The following is a 16,642-nucleotide window of genomic DNA, read 5'->3' as shown; positions in this document are numbered from 1 at the left end:
TAGAGTGACCCGATTGGGACATGTCAATCCACCAGGCGTAGTGAGGCGGCAGGTCATGCGTCGTGGCCCCAGTGCATGAGCGTCTCGGCCTCCACCATGACATGCGCAACACCCTGGATGCCCACAGGCGTGCCTGCGGCGATGAGAGGGAGAAGGCTAGCCGCGCCTACCACCCTTGTCATGGTGGGCGCTACGATAGTGGAGAGGACTGAAGCTTGAATCCTGACTTGCTAGGACCTCAGGACTTTGGCCGACACATCCTCAATGTCGTCTTTCCACCGTGGTACCGATCGTCGAGCAACATCCCGAAATACTCTAGGGAAACAAACCCCAGACTGTGGCTTGAGGATTATAGGCTTGGTTGTCAAGCCGGTGGAGCGAATACTAACAATTTTATTATCCGCAACCTTCCATTGTTCCTGGCCAATTCGGCGTGAACATGGTTGGAACACCTTCCGCCCAACAAAATCTAAAGTTGGGCTGACCAAAAAGAGATCTTTGTGGGAAACTTCCAGGGCACATACGCGCGTCCTGGGAACCCATCGAATCTCAAAAACTATCGATAGAAGTCTAGGAAAACTCTTTGTGGGTACATCTGGCGCTTGTCCTAGCAGTGCAACGAGCTGCCCGACATCGCCGACGCCGACGTCATAGGAGCTTTCATATCCGAGACCACCTGCGAGTCCCTGGTTCACAAGCTAGAACATCAGGGCCTGCGAACCACCAAGGAGCTCCTCGGTATTGCCACCAGCCATGCCTCGGGCGAGGAGGCGGTTGAGGTTATTTTCGACCGCCCCAAGGGCAAGGTAAAGCGGTCACGAGGATGCCAGCGAAGGCGCCTCCAACTGCCCCAACAAGAAGAAGAACAAGCAGCGGCGCGAGGGCTCGCTCATGGCCACTACCGACCGTAAAGGGGGTCAGAAGCCGAGGCATCCATAGAGGATGCCATGGACCAGCTAGATGAAGCGCGTGACATTGCCCTCCTCCTCTCGGCCAAGTACCAGCAAGTGTTGCACCGGTACCAAAGCCGTCGAGCGTAAGGTCAGGCCTTCAACGTCGGGGGACCTGGTGCTCCACCTCATCTAGAGCTACAAGAACTACCACAAGCTCTCTCCGCCATGGTAGGGACCGTACGTCATCGCGAAGGTGCTCCGACCAGGCACCTATAAGCTCAGAACCATCGATGGAAAAGTCTTCGTCAATGCCTAGAACATCGAACAGCTACGTTGTTTTTCCCTTAATCTACGCACCCTTTCTATTATCGGTTTCGCTATTGACTCCTCGATCTTTAGTGACACCCGACCCTAGCAACGGCAAGGGGTCGGGCCTCACTCGGAGGCTGATAAGACTATATCTATCCGGTAGACATTCTGATGAGTACAGGCCCGATCTTCCGAGAGGTAGCCAATAAGTTCGATTTTGTGGAGATCTCGACGTTGGCGATCCAGCTTCAAATCAGACGCGATTCGAACCCTGCAACCATTACACCACTGCTCCATTGGTTATCAACCAAGCACAACTTGATTGACCTCGCCAAGAAGGCTTTTCCTGCAAGCGAATCGAAGAGCACAAGCAAGAAGGTGAAACACGCAATCTGAAATTGCAAATATGAATGACGTGAATATCAATAGAGGATTCAAGAACTTGGTTCCAAAGGACTAATCGACACAGTGGAGGAGATCAAGAACGAGGGCCCTGGATCACTGTAAAAGGATTTGTCACCACAGTTACAATGAACGATTCAGTTTCTCGATGGAAAACTAAACTCTAAACAAAAACCCAATTGTGTAGCAGCGGCGGCGGCTGTGTTTATAGTCTAAGACTCGACCTAGGGTTGGGGACAGCCAGGGGTTGGGCGCCCACAACTTGGGCTTAAGGCCCGACACGATACATGGCCAAGTTGGCCCAAATAGGTGATGCAGCACCTTGCCGTGGTCACACAGAATGATCCACGGACCTTCTGGAGCAGGGACCAGATCCAAAACGACGGCGGCGTCTTCCCCTTTCCAACGCCTCCAAGAATGGCCCGTTTTGATGTCGTATGAGAAAGTTATGACCGAAACAGTGACGACGTGTCTGCTGAATCCGAGGGCGACGTGGCAGCTGAGTTGGGAACGAATTGCAACTTGGGGAAGACCATGGCGTCGGTGTGTCCAGTGTGGCGATGTCCTCATCATCCTCCCCTTCTCAAATTGGAGTCGTCCTCGACTCCATCTTGGCGATGTCCTCATCATCCCCTCCTTCTAGAATTGGAGTCGTCCTCGACTCCATCCCATCATCAGCGAACTCCTGCAAAAGGTTAGTGACAGCAGGCAATGCACCAGACATAAAAGGTTGACAAAACATAGTATAACATGGTGCATCAGGATTATCACATAACTCAGCAGTAGCAGAAGTTGTAGCAAGAAAAGCACCTCCTTTTAACTTAATCCCATTATTTTTAGCAATGTCTGTTGGAGGTTTATTTTTAATCTCATTAGCATGTTTAATAATATCCGTAGGAGACAAAGGCAGCAATGTAATGTTCTTGTCCTTATGTATGATAGTGTATGTATTAGTTCTACCATGGTGTAAAGCATCATTATCAAATTCCCATGGGCGACCTAACAAAATGGAACAATCTTGCATAGGGACTACATCAAAATCAGCAGTATCATGATAAGAGCCTGTGAAAAAGCTAATGCGTGCTGATTTAGTTACCTTAGTCTTACCACTATTATTGAACCATTGAAGTTTATATGGATACGAATGTTGTCGTGTGGTCAAGCCAAGCTTGTCAACCAAATCTGAACTCACCAAGTTGTTGCAACTCCCGCTATCAATGATAGTGAGAACACAACAACCCTGCACAATGAGATACATGTGGAACAAATTGTGGCATTGGATCTTCATCTCTTCTTCATGTCCCACACGTGTACTCAACACACGCTGCACAAGAAGGCTAGGGTAGTCCGTGGCAGCAGCCACGGAGTCAATGGTGATGGCCTCCTTGTCTTGATCGCCCTCGGTGGGATCTGCATCAATGTTAGCAGCAAGGGCTAAATCATCTTCAACATCACTAGCACTTACATATCCATCCTCGGTAGCAATGAAAGCACGACGACTGGGGCAATCCTTCATGACATGTCCCATGCCTTTGCATCGGTGGCAAATGATTTTAGAGCTAGACGAGGAGGAGCTAGTAGAAGCACCCGGAGTGCCACCTTTCTTCAGCTGTGGAAACTGCACATTAGACAATTTACTTACCCCAGAAGAAAATGGAGGTGTAGATGGCTGTGGTGCAACAGGAAGCTTGGGCGTCTCCGGCTCGGAATGCTGCTAAAAATTCCTCCCATTGTTATACCTGAAAGGCTGGTGTTGTTTGCGTCCCTGTACTTCTCGTTCTGCCTTAATAGCAAGATGATACAATTGGGAAAAATTGCGCCATTCTTTGTAATCAAGTATGTTATGTATATCATGGTTTAAACCACCAAAAACTCTAGCACTAGCATCATGATCATCTTCATTTATACCACAACGTGCTAAACCAATAAACAATTCTTGATAGTATGCTTCTACTCCTTTATCACCTTGTTTTAAAGTTTGTAGTTTCAAACGTAAATCACGTTGGTAATAAGGAGGAACAAAATGAGATTTCATACGTTGCTTTAAAACATTCCAAGTTTGAGGCACAGCAGCAGCATTATTGGCATTGCAAAGATCACTCCACCAGAACAAAGCAAAATTAGTAAACTCACTAGTAGCAAGTCTAACTCTATGCTCAGCAGGAACATTATGAGAATCAAATTTTTGTTGAACAGCAAGCTCCCAATCTAAATATGCCTCTGGATCGACATTACCAGCAAAAGGAGGTAGACTAAATTTAATTTTAGCAAAAGGATCATTATTACCATGATTATTACCTTCCATACCGCGACGATTGAAGTTGAGGCGGCGACGGGCACCACAGGATCGTCACTGTGACTAACAGCAGTAGGTATTCGCCTGATGATATAAGGAGGGCTGCGATGTAGGCAAAATAAGAGCAGCTGGCAACCTATCTAGGGTTTGCGCGGCGGCGAGAAGTTACACAAGGCGGCTCGCGGGGCAAGTCGAGTAATGTGGTGGCTTCGACTTGTTGTTTGGGAACGGTGGATGGGATAGCGGTGGAAAACAAAAATCACAGCAACGGGCAATTGAACTACAACCACGAACACAATCCTAAACCAGCAACAAGACTTGACCATGGACACAAACTCAACAACACGAATCTGAAACGAAATTGCAAAGGCACAAAGGGCGATAGGACAGCGGAAATTGAAATATTTTTGGGCTTTTTGTGGACTCTAGGTAATGAACAAATATGAATCTAAGGCAAACGAGATTATACCTCGCGGTAAACCTGAAATATCTGATACCAATTGATGAGTACAGGCCCGATCTTCCGAGAGGTAGCCGATAAGTTTGATTTTGTGGAGATCTCGATGTTGGCGATCCGGCTTCAAATCAGACGCGATTCAAACCCTGCAACCGTTACACCACTGCTCCGTTGGTTATCAACCAAGCACAACTTGATTGACCTCGCCAAGAAGGCTTTTCCTACAAGCGAATCGAAGAGCACAAGCAAGAAGGTGAAACACGCAATCTAAAATTGCAAATATGAATGACGCGAATATCAATAGAGGATTCAAGAACTCAGTTCCAAAGGACTAATCGACACAGTGGAGGAGATCAAGAACGGGGGCCCTGGATCACTGTAAAAGGATTTGTCACCACAGTTACAATGAACGATTCAGTTTCTCGATGGAAAACTAAACTCTAAACAAAAACCCAATTGTGTAGCAGCGGCGGCGGCTGTGTTTATAGTCTAAGACTCGACCTAGGGTTGGGGACGGCTAGGGGTTGGGTGCCCACAACTTGGGCTTAAGGCCCGACACGATACATGGCCAAGTTGGCCCAAATAGGTGACGCAGCACCTTGCCGTGGTCACACAGAATGATCCACGGACCTTCTAGAGCTGGGACCAGATCCAAAACGACGGCGTCGTCGTCCCCTTTCCAACGCCTCCAAGAACGGCCCGTTTCGATGTCGTATGAGAAAGTTATGACCAAAACAGTGACGACGTGTCTGCTGAATCCGAGGGCGACGTGGCAGCTGAGTTGGGAACGAATTGCAACTTGGGGAAGACCATGGCGTCGGTGTGTCCAGCGTGGCGATGTCCTCATCACATTCTCTATGCTTGGCCCTTTCTTACATTAAGATCTAGAAGTAAGGATTACAGAAATGAATGCTGAGTAAAACTGGTCAGACCACAAAAAACCTACGCCCCAGTGGCTATGGCATTTTTACTCACCATCGTGATTAGAGTTTTTTCTCGCACCCCGAGCTTTTGAGCCTTAACTATGGAAAGAGTCGGAACGCATTAAAGAGTATATCTATACGGTAGACATTCTCTATGCCCGAACCTTTCTCATGTTAAGATCTAAAAGCAAGGGATGCAGAAACAAACGCTGAGTAAAATTGGTCGGATCACAAGAAACCTATGCCCCAGCGGCTACGGTGTTTTTGCTCACCAGCATGATCAGAGTTTTTTACCCGCACCCTGAGCTTTTTATCCTTAACTACGGAAAGAGTCAGAACACATTAAAGAGTATATCTACCTTGCAAACATTCTCTATGCCTGACCCTTTCTCACGTTAAGATCTAGAAGCAAGGGTTGTGGAAACGAACGCTGAGTAAAATTTTTTGGACTGCAAGAAACCTATGCCCTAGTAGCTACGGTGTTTTTGCTCACCAGCATGATCAGAGTTTTTTCACCCACACCCCAAGCTTTACAGCCTTGACGGCGGAAAGGGTCGGAATGCATTAACCTTTTTATACAAAAAGGAGAGAAGAGCTGAAAATCTGTTTGGCCTTAACAAAATTTAAGAGCTTGTCCACTTATTACCATTGTTCGCCTAAATGGCCGTTTAGCCCATTTACACACCGTCTAAACGCTACACGGTGGTAAACCGTTTCCATTTAATCGGTTGTTTTGACCGTTTTCCCGTTTAAACACCCGTTTTGCCTGAATAATGGGCTAAATGGTAGGTGACCGACTGTTTACCGTTTAGCGTTCAGGATAACACTGCTTATTACAAGTTCGTTGTCTGGCTTGTCTACCTAACTAATTTCTTGGAGGGATGGTCTCATCCTCTATCTCGGTAGGTAAGTCCTGTGCCAGAGGGGACACTTCCTTCTCGATGTCGTCTAGCTCGGCATTGGTGTAGACAGGCACGAGAACCATCACATGTAAGAAGGGATACGGAGCTGAAAACTCTCCTATGGCCCAGCAGTTGGAAGGCTGGCCCTCCGATGGGTTCACAGCCACTCTAGGGTGCCCTTACAGTGAGGGGTGGAAAGGGATGAGCCCACTAGTGGCTAGTACCCGGGTGCATGAGCGCCACGGGCATCTTGGCCCACATTCGAGTCTTGATCGGTTCCCAGTCTATGATTTTTCCATAAAGAAAGGCAACGAGCCCATAGGACTAGTCGAACAGACCCGAGAACCATATGGATTAGCCACTGAGAATCTGGAGTCGGTCACCAGCTGAGCCATGCCGGACCCCCATGAACAGGAAGCTGGGGCCCCACTCAGACTAACCCGTTAATAGCTCACCGAGCACCATGTTTCATCCATCAAGGAAAAATGTGGCATGGCTTAGCCCCTCTGTTTTATCGAAAAAAACGCTTGATGGATGAAGATCACAAAGATGAGCTGACCCCTCAATCGGACCCCTGCAACGTGCGAGGGCTCGAGGGAAGTTGGACTCGCAAGGAGACTGAATGCGCGGTCGCAGGACGATGGCTCAGATCCTAGGGCGGGAAAGGTCATGCGCCAGGGACCCACCACCTTCTCAATGTCATCCAGCTTGGCATCGGTATAGACGAGCGTGAAGCCTTGGCTCATCGCCGCCAGATCGATGTTCTCGTAATGAGAACGGGCGATCGCGAACGATCGATGAACGCCAAAGCAAAGCGCGCCCCTTGTCATATCACGTGCTAAAAGGTCCTTGTGGTTTTGGTAATTGAGTGACAACCCTATGTGGACTAATTGTGTTTATGTGAGATACACATGTGATTAGTCCACAAGTACATGTGTGTGAGCAACATATGCCGTGAAGGTGAAAATGGTTTAGAGATGTTGCAAAGCTCACACATGTGATGATGAAGGAGCTTATTGCATATGAGACATGACATTGAGTCATGTGATCAAGGTGGAGAAGATCAAGACAAGACTTGGCTTGATGGACCGATTGCAAGCGTGAAGGGCAAGTCAGAGGCTTTGGAGCGATGGACCGCGTGGCGGTGAAGCTTGAGCAAGACTTGGCGCCGATGGATGAAGGCAACGGTGAAAAGCAAGTGAAGTCAAGATCGATGAACCAATATAATCATGTGATGATATGAAGTGGGTCATATCATTGTTGATCATGTTGGTGCATATGTTGCATCGACATTGGAGGAGATGAAATGAAATGCGCAAGGCAAAGGTATAACCTAGGGCATTTCATTTCACCGGTCATAGGTGTGTAGAGAACTTGATGACCGGGTTTAGGATAGATGCCCGTACTATCAAGAGGGGCAAACTTATTTGCATATCGGTCATCTAGTGCCACTCGAGTGATCTAACTTTGCATCATCGCTAGGATCGAGTGGCGTGGCAAGTTGAGTGGCTAATCCCTTGGAAAATATTTGTGAAAAGCTAACACACATACACATGGTGGTGCACACTTGGTGGTGTTGGCACATTTGCAAAGGAGAAGAAGTTAAAGTTGTCGTGAATCAACTTAGAGAAGAGAAAAAGGTTTTTTGGTGTACTCCGAACTATAGGATGGTCCTTGGATTGGAATACTGTTTTGATCCATTGTGATTTGGATCAAGTATGCATGTGGGATGTGTAGCCCTCTGAGTAAGCTTTCCAAAATGTCCAAGATCATCGAAATCGGAGTTCGGAGCTAAGAGTTATTGCCATTTTAGCGCTCAAAGGTCTGTGACCGGACACTGGCACGAAAAACAACCGGACGCTAGGGTCCAGCGTCCGGTCAACACCTGCGAGTCCGATCACAGCGTCCGGTCAATGTTTTTAGCATGTCCAGAAGCGACTGGACGCTGGGAGAGTCCGGTCAGTGATGACCGGACGCGTTCGGTCGCTGAAAAACGTCGCTGGAACCTCTCTGTAAGTGACCGGACGCTAGGTTTCAGCGTCCGGTCGTTATGACCTACGCGTCCAGTCAGTACGCGCTTTGCCTAATAAAGGGGTAACGGCTATTTTAGCCCTTGGGGCTATAAAAGGAGTGTGTGGCCGGCCTTGGGCTGGTTGCTTAGCACCCTCACGCCTATGTGGCTTGTGTAGGAGTGTTTGGATACCCTCTAACTCACTTGTGCTTGCAAGAGTGCGAATCGATTGCGAGTGAGTGTGATTCTAGTGCGTTGCATTGTGAGATTGCATCGAGTGGCACTAGGTGATCGAGTTGCAAGCCGGTGGTGCTTGTTACTCTTGGAGGTTGCCACCACCTAGACGGCTTGGTGGCGGTCTCCGTCGAAGCCCACAAGAAGTTTGTGCGGTGCTCCGGAGAAGAGCTTTGTGAGGGGCATTGTGCTTGCCCCGCGGAAGCCGCGAAGAGCAGCTCTAGTTGAGCATGTCATTGAGCTACCCTCACTTTCGGGGTAGGTTCTTGCGGTGCCCGACGTGTGGGCTTGGCAGGTGATGCCAATTAGCCGCCGAACCACCAGGTGCTAGAGAACATAGATAGAGGGGTGTAGTCTTGGCTAGACCGATAGTTTTAATTCCGCACTTGTTTTGGTTAGCCGACGCGATTAAGATTTAGAAATGACTATTCACCCCCCTCTAGTCGCCATCTCGACCCTTCAAGTGGTATCAGAGATAGGTCTCTTATTTGTGGTCTTCACTGACCCGAGAGGATGGTGTCTAGTGGGCTAGATGTTTATGAGACTCACATTTTTATGGCACAAACTTTGTATTTTGAAAAAAATCACATGCTTGATCATTTTCGTGTGAAGGGACCTAAGTTTTGGTGGATTGTCACTAGTGGTCTCACCCTTGTCTTAGACTATAGAAATCTCACCAAAGCTTAAAGAGTTCTCTATGAACTTGATGCACATGCTTGTTGTTTTCTAATGGATGCATTGAGTTTTGATTTGATGAAACAAGTAAACTACAAGGGAACCGCTCGTGAGATATGGGAGTCCATCAAGCGCACCTTCAGTGATTCCTCCACATGGGATGATGGCAAGTTCAAGGAGGATGAGCCCAAGAAAGTAGTGCATGAGGATATTGAGCATGACCACAACTTGGTGATTGTGGAAGATTGCTCCACCTCATGGTCAAGTGATGATGATAATCAATCTACCACAAGTTCACTTGACAAGGTTGATGATGACGCCACAAGTGTTGCACATGAAGATTCTACCTCAAGCACACTTGATGGTGATCTTGATGATGATGGTTCATGCTCAGGCCATGATTGTGATGCTACTACAAGCTCTTCTCCATCACCATAATGCTTCATGTCACAAGGTGACCCCAAGGTATGAAATGATAATGTGGTTGATCATGTTGATTCATATGATGAGCTTGTTAGTAGACTTGCTAGCATGACCATGTCTTTAGAAAATGAGAAAGCTAAAACAATGAAATTAGAAAATGAAAACTCATTTCTAAAGAACTCTTGTGAAGAACATAAGAAATTACTTTATGCTTTTAAATCTTCACATGATGAGCTAAAATTGAATCATGAGACACTACTTGCATCTCATGATGAATTATTAGAACAACATGCTTCTCTCATTAAAGTGTTTACAAAGAAACTTAAAAATAATGAGAGCTCATCACATGGATCAAATGATAAATTGCAAAATGTTGCTAACCCTTGTGATGTAGGCAAGAAGCATGTATCCACCTCTTGTGATGATTTATTAGAAATGCCATGTTCTTCATAAATAGATGCTTGTTCTACTTCTATGTCGTGTGAGACTAATCTTTTGAAGGAGAACAATGAGCTCAAAAATGAAGTGAAGAATTTAAGCAACAAGTTAGAGAGGTGCTACAACTCAAAAGTCACATTTGAGCACATGTTGAAGACTCAAAGAAACTATGGTGACAAGTGTGGCCTTGGCTTCAAGAAGAAGATGACAAAGGGTGAAAGAAAGAGAGAAAGAAAGATGAAGAAGCTACAACAAAGAAAGCTCTCTCATACCATGTGCTACTGGTGTTATGAAGCGGGACACCTAGCAAATAATTGCCCTAACATTGAGAAGCTCAAGAAAATAAAATAAGAAGAGAGGCTCAAGCATGTGAAGTGCTTCAAGTGCCACACTTGGGGTCATCTTACTTCAATGTGTCCAACCAAGCAATTGGTGAAGCAACTAGAAGAGCATCAACCAAAGCCACAAGTTGAGCAAGAGAAGACACCCCAAAAGCAAATCAAGATAAACCATGAAAATGGTGGTGATTTGATGATAAAGAAGAAGAAAACTAGAAGGGGTCGAAAAGCAAGAGAAAGAGCAATGCGTCCAAGGATGAATCAAGATGCAAAGCAAATGAGCAAGAATAAAGAAGAGAAAATGAAGAAGATTGCTCACATGAGATGCTATAGTTGTGACACATTGGGCCACCTAGCTTTGGGTTGTCCAAACAAGCTTGAGAAGAAGGCTCAAGCAAATAAGGACAAGCAAGGCAATGATAAGCACAAAATGAGCAAAGAAGAAAAGACTCAAGCAAAGAGTAAGTGCTACTCATGTCGGAAAAGGAGACACATGGCACATTCATGTCCCTTAGGTAACACTCCTAAGATTATTTCAATTGATGATGGTTCTATGCTTAGGAAGGATGATAATGGTACCTCTATGATTGCTATTGCAAAACATTCTGCTACTCATACTAAGGCTATGCCTAAGTATGTTACTCCTAACTTGAGAGGACCCAAAATTGTTTGGGTACCATCAAAAAGTGGATGAATGATTGTAGGTACTATTGGCATTGGAGACTTAATTCAATTGATTTCATATTGATCATCATATGTTGAGTCAAGATATGAAGCCTAGTGCACATCCAAACCCAATGCCAAGTGAAAATTGAGTGAAGTCCAAGTACTATCAACATACAAGTGTCATATTCAAGTTGGGGTGATTTATTGGAATATTTGATGGCTTGCAAAAATATTTGAGTTGAAACTTACTAATTGGATGATCATGAGCTAACCAAGGTATATCTCTTGTTGATCATTTCATTTGGGTGCATATGATTTGATTGAATTGGATAAATATGCAATGTTGCTTGCTATAAGTTGATTGAATGGATAATTGCTTAGTAATCAAGTTTGGATTGATTTGTGTTGGATAAATTCACGAGATGACATTTAGTAAGTGGATTGAATGGATTTATGTCTTGTAAAAGTATTCAAACAAGTTGGTTTCAAATTTGATTCATACTTGATGAAGTATAGCTTAAGTGATTGAAATCTGTCCTATATTGAAAATCTGAGCTAGCTGTGATCTTAGCCATGTTTGAGTGATCAAAACTTATTGGATTGGCATGAAAATTGGTGTACATGCTCTAGACTTATGTTATGAGATGTTGTAGAAATTTCATAAGAATTGGATAAGAGATGCCTCAGTTTTGGAGTGAAACTTGTCAGCTATAGTGCAGCAGTTTTCAACATGTAGCAGTGGTGAAATAGTTGAAATCTGGTAGCAATCTAGACATCAAATGAAGCTCCATTTTTTACAAATGCTAGATAACTTAGTGAAGCACATCTCCACAAAATTTTGTGATATTTGGATTTGTACTTTGGGAGATATGCTTATTTCTTTGAAGGGTACAGAATCTGCCAGAAAAGTGATAAATATTGGATTGATCTAGAGTCACTTTGATTGAAAGGTCCTCAAGTTGAAAATATGTTTACAAGTGTTTGAGGTACCTAAATTTGGTTTTGAGATGATCTTTAAGCATGACAAGCAAAGAGTACAAGGCTATTTGATTGTGGAGTGTACTTTGCACACATTCGGTACTCAAATTGGAAGATCAAGATCAAACTCAAGATAAAGTTGAAGTTTAAGTTCTAGTGACTATTGGAAATCATTTGGTAGAAAAAAAATGACTTAAAGAAGGAATCGAGGTTACTCATCAAGTTAAGTCCATCACTTGGATCAATCAATCAAGTTATTTCAAGTGAGTATCAAGAATGGTTCTTAGAGAGAGGTCACTTCTCCCTAATGTAGGGGCTTGCCGCCTATGAGTAGGTAAATCAAGTGTGGTACTTGGAAGGCTAATATAGAAGTGGTGATCCGAGAAATATTTGAGATGCTTAGTTGAAGCAATCAAAAGGGGTTGATCAAGAAAAGCAAGCAACACCCAAAAGAGAGCTAGTCATGATATTTTAAGTGGTATTCTCAAATTGATGCTCTCATGCAAGTAAAGATGAAAAGAAGAAGCAAGCCAACCACAACAAGAAAGGGCACTTGATTATAAGTGATATTCATTTCATATGGGTGAAGAATAGAATTCAAAATGGTATCTATTGGTCTTCACCAAGCTTATAATTAGACTTCACATTGATATTGGAGTAATGAATTGGAATCTATGTGACTATCCTCTACTCCAACATTGCAAAGGTATCATTGTAATATGCATGATTATTTCATCCCTTACTAGTATGTGGTTAGTGCATATAGTACATGATTTATAGGATCATGCATAACAAATGAAATGTTTAAATTCATAGCCTACCACTATTGCTTGAATTATTACTTGATCTAGTGGTTAGTATATGAATTTGTTCATGAGCTAGTGAACCCAAGTGCTTGATTTAATTTGGATTGCTAACAAGAGACAAGTACAACATTGGCAAGATAACCCTTGCAAAAGGTGTGAAGAAGCTTATCATTAGTTCAAACCGGACTTGGAAGCTTAGGCAAATCAATTTAGTTCAAGTCAACCATAGAAGCTCATGATAGTGATAAGAGTACAAGCACAAGACAACAATACAAATGGATATCTAGTTTGTTTGTTACAAGTAGTATCTAGACTCAAGTATTTCTTCAAGAATCTACAAGTGATATCCTATAAGTGGTACTCATAAAGATAGCAAATATTCAAGAAATGTTTTTTATTGATAAATCCAACAAGTGGTTCCATACTAAAAGATTCTTTCAAGCGGTATCATATCTACACATGGTATCAATCATGCAAGACGATGGTTCCACAAGTGATCCTCAATTTTAAGTGATCATCAAATGAAGAATGCATCCCTCACCTACAAGAGCTCAAATGTATCAAATGAATGACCCATGCTATCACATAGGGGGAGGTGTCCCACAAATTAATGTGGCAGAACCTCCTAAGGAATCGGGCCCACGTGCACCTATCGTTGTCTTAATAGACCTCGGATAGCGTTCACGAGTTCCCAACAACTCAACAGGTCTGTCGGGTGTCCTCGGGAAACCTGAATCATCCACAATTCTTTTTTCAAACAGGATCCCAATCACATACATTGTAGATTACAACAGTTTATTCAAATATATACCAGAGTAAAAGATAGCGAAAGTCTTAAGATAACATAGTTACAAACCAGTTGTTTTCAAACTTACAATACCATAAGTGTCATACAACCATAGTAGCGGGATAATATTACATTAACTTTATTTATCATACAAACTAGTGTCTTGTCCAAAGGCCATTCATCACTCCTCATCGCCATTGACTTCAAACACAGACATGCAGCAGGGACCAAAACAAGCCTGCGCATGCGACTCACCTGCAACAAGGGTTAACAAACCCTGAGTACAAAAGTACTCAACAAGACTAACCCGACGTAACGGGGTGTAAGACTTTAGAGATGCAGGGGTTAGGGGCAAGGTAAGGATATAGCAAGATTCAAAAGTTCTTTGCCAAAAGCTTACTATTCTTCATTCTATTTTCAAGTTTTACCACTAAGTCCTTTTAGTTCATTATCTCAGACTAAATGTACATTTCCCATATTCCATTCCTTCTCATTCCATTCTTTTCTCATATTTTAGTAATTCACCAGTCCTGCATTGCTTCTGTAATGAATCGAGTCTCCATATCCGCGGAGCACCGGCAATTCGAATTGATTCACGTCTCAGCTGGGGATTCCTTATCACACGATATATGTAGAACTTAATCTTGCATACATCAACCTTGCTACCGGATCCTCCTATACTAAGCCGTCTCCACGCCACCCGAGAGCACAGCACACCTCAAATCTAGCCACATTCCAGCCATGAGGGTACACGCTACTCCCACCATCTCTCCACTCCCAGTGTGTGGGCATTCGTCTTAGTATCGGATTAGCCGAAGTAGGCTTACCGGAGTATGTGACCAGTACTACCAAGTGTCTTATTCAGAAGATCCACAATGAGTGGCCTTTTAAGCGACATAGTCAGCAACATTACCCAACATTCAAGATAAGTTACCCGACTAGTCTCTAGTTCATTCTATCTTCTTTCTTTCTTGGGCCAGTATGCCATCTTTGATTGTATCGAAACTTTTACTTTGAAAGCCTACCATAAAGCATACTAAGCATTCTATGCCTTTGTAAATGAAAACATCTTCAAGGATGGTAAACAATTAACAAGGTAGGTAATGCATCAAGTAGGTAACATTTGAATTAATCAACTTAATGCAATAAGTAACATAGGTGATAAACTTTTCAAAGTAAACAAGGTAATGGTTTAATGCTTAAACCGGGGCTTGCCTTCGTTGACGATCGCAGGTTCCGGATCAGTATCACGATTATCGAATCCCGTGACAACCGGGGATTCTTCCAGAACTTGTTCAACTAGAATCGTTTCGCTCTCGGATTCTACACGAAATGATAACACATGCTTTAACATGATGATAACGTAAACATGATGCTTTCACGGTACATGAAATGTAAAAACACCTCGAATACGATTTTCCTTCACGGTACAGTTGCAAGCCAACAAAACCAACTTGCAATCCTACCATCAAGAACCATACATGTGACTTGACCAAATGAATCTTGAAACTCTACTAGTCACAAAACATGACCAAAACAAGATTCAACACTAATCAAACACTTAGGGTTTGCTTTTATTTATTTTTGAATTAATTTGGAAATAAGCCCAAAAATGAACTTGTTCCAAATGACCTGAAAATTTTATGTAAGCTTCCTTATGACAAATTAGTGTACCAAAACAAATTTCATAATTTTTGGAATTATACAGTGACCTACAAAAATCATGGAAATTGCATTTATTAATTAATGGACTGAATATTTGAACATTAAAAATTTATTCAAATTTCAAGTTTCATATTTTTAAATGATACTAGAGCATGTACAGAAGCTACACACAAAATTTCAGAATTTTTGGAGCTATGATGAATTTCCTACAAATTCCCAAAGTTTTAGCACTATTCAAATTTTTAAAAAATACAAAATCGCACTATTCTTCTTCCTTTCTCGCACTTACAGACTAACCCCACTCGTCAGTGACTCGTACAGTTCACGGCGGCGCTGCCCTCACTGGCCGGCCCCAAAATGCACCGACGGTGACGCTCCGGCGAGGCAGACCGCACCCGAATGACCTACACACTCCTACAAACTCATCCCAGCCCTCAGATCGGCAGAAGGCACACCAAAGAAGACTCCACGCCGGCCATGGCGGCTCGAGCACGACGGCTCATGGCGTAACCCCGGCAAGAATGCGGTAGAGTCAAAAGCGAAGTGAACATCACGTTCAGTAGCTCACCACGGTCAAGCCGGTGGGCTTGGTGAAGGCGGAGACGGTCTGGAATGGCCTGGCCACGTCGAGGTGATGGTGGCGGAGCTCCAGCCGGGCTCGGGGAAGAAGTTGTTGCGCCGGGCGACTCCGGTCAACTCAAGCGGCATGAGCAAGTCGTAGAGAAGCGCAAGACTGAGATGATCATGTTGGCGTAGCTGGGCACGACGGAGACTGCTCGACGACGGCTATGGCGAGCGGCGGAGCTAGCTGGCGGCGGAGCAGAGCAGAGGAGAAAAACGGGGACAACGGCGGCGACGGCTGCTATTTATAGCCATGAAGGGACTGCCCGGTGACGACAGCGCACGGACGGACCCGCCATGGCACCAGCTGCGTGTCAAGGCACGAGGAAGCGGTGAAATCTGATCGACGGCGACATCCGCGTGGCGCCGGCGGCAAGCAGAGAGGTGGATTTTGATTTTTGAGATATTTACAGAACTGCCACTGAGTCCATTTTTCAAATTACTCTCAAATTTTCTAAAGAAGTTGAAAATCTCCAAAAATGAAAGTTGTTCAATTTTTCAAACTCTACAACTTTGCTTCTAGGAATATTTTCAAATTCTGCCTCCATTTTGAAATTTGAATTTGGGGTGCATTTGAGCATTTGAATCATTTCAAAATTACTCCAAATTTTATATGTAAACTTGAAAAACTTTGAATACCAAAGTTGATCTACATAAAATAATCTCCAACTTTGCTTTTTGCCTCAACCCTAAATTCCACATGGATTTTGAATTAGTCAAAAGGGGCAAAAAGGACTTTTATAATTTGAATTTGAATTCAAATTTGATTTGTCTTCCTTTTACTTAAATTTAGATTTTTTACCAGTAACATGGCCCAT

The sequence above is a fragment of the Miscanthus floridulus genome, chromosome 5 (assembly GCF_019320115.1).
Source record: "Miscanthus floridulus cultivar M001 chromosome 5, ASM1932011v1, whole genome shotgun sequence".
Classification (NCBI taxonomy): Eukaryota; Viridiplantae; Streptophyta; class Magnoliopsida; order Poales; family Poaceae; genus Miscanthus; species Miscanthus floridulus.
This window is presented reverse-complemented; position numbering follows the sequence as displayed.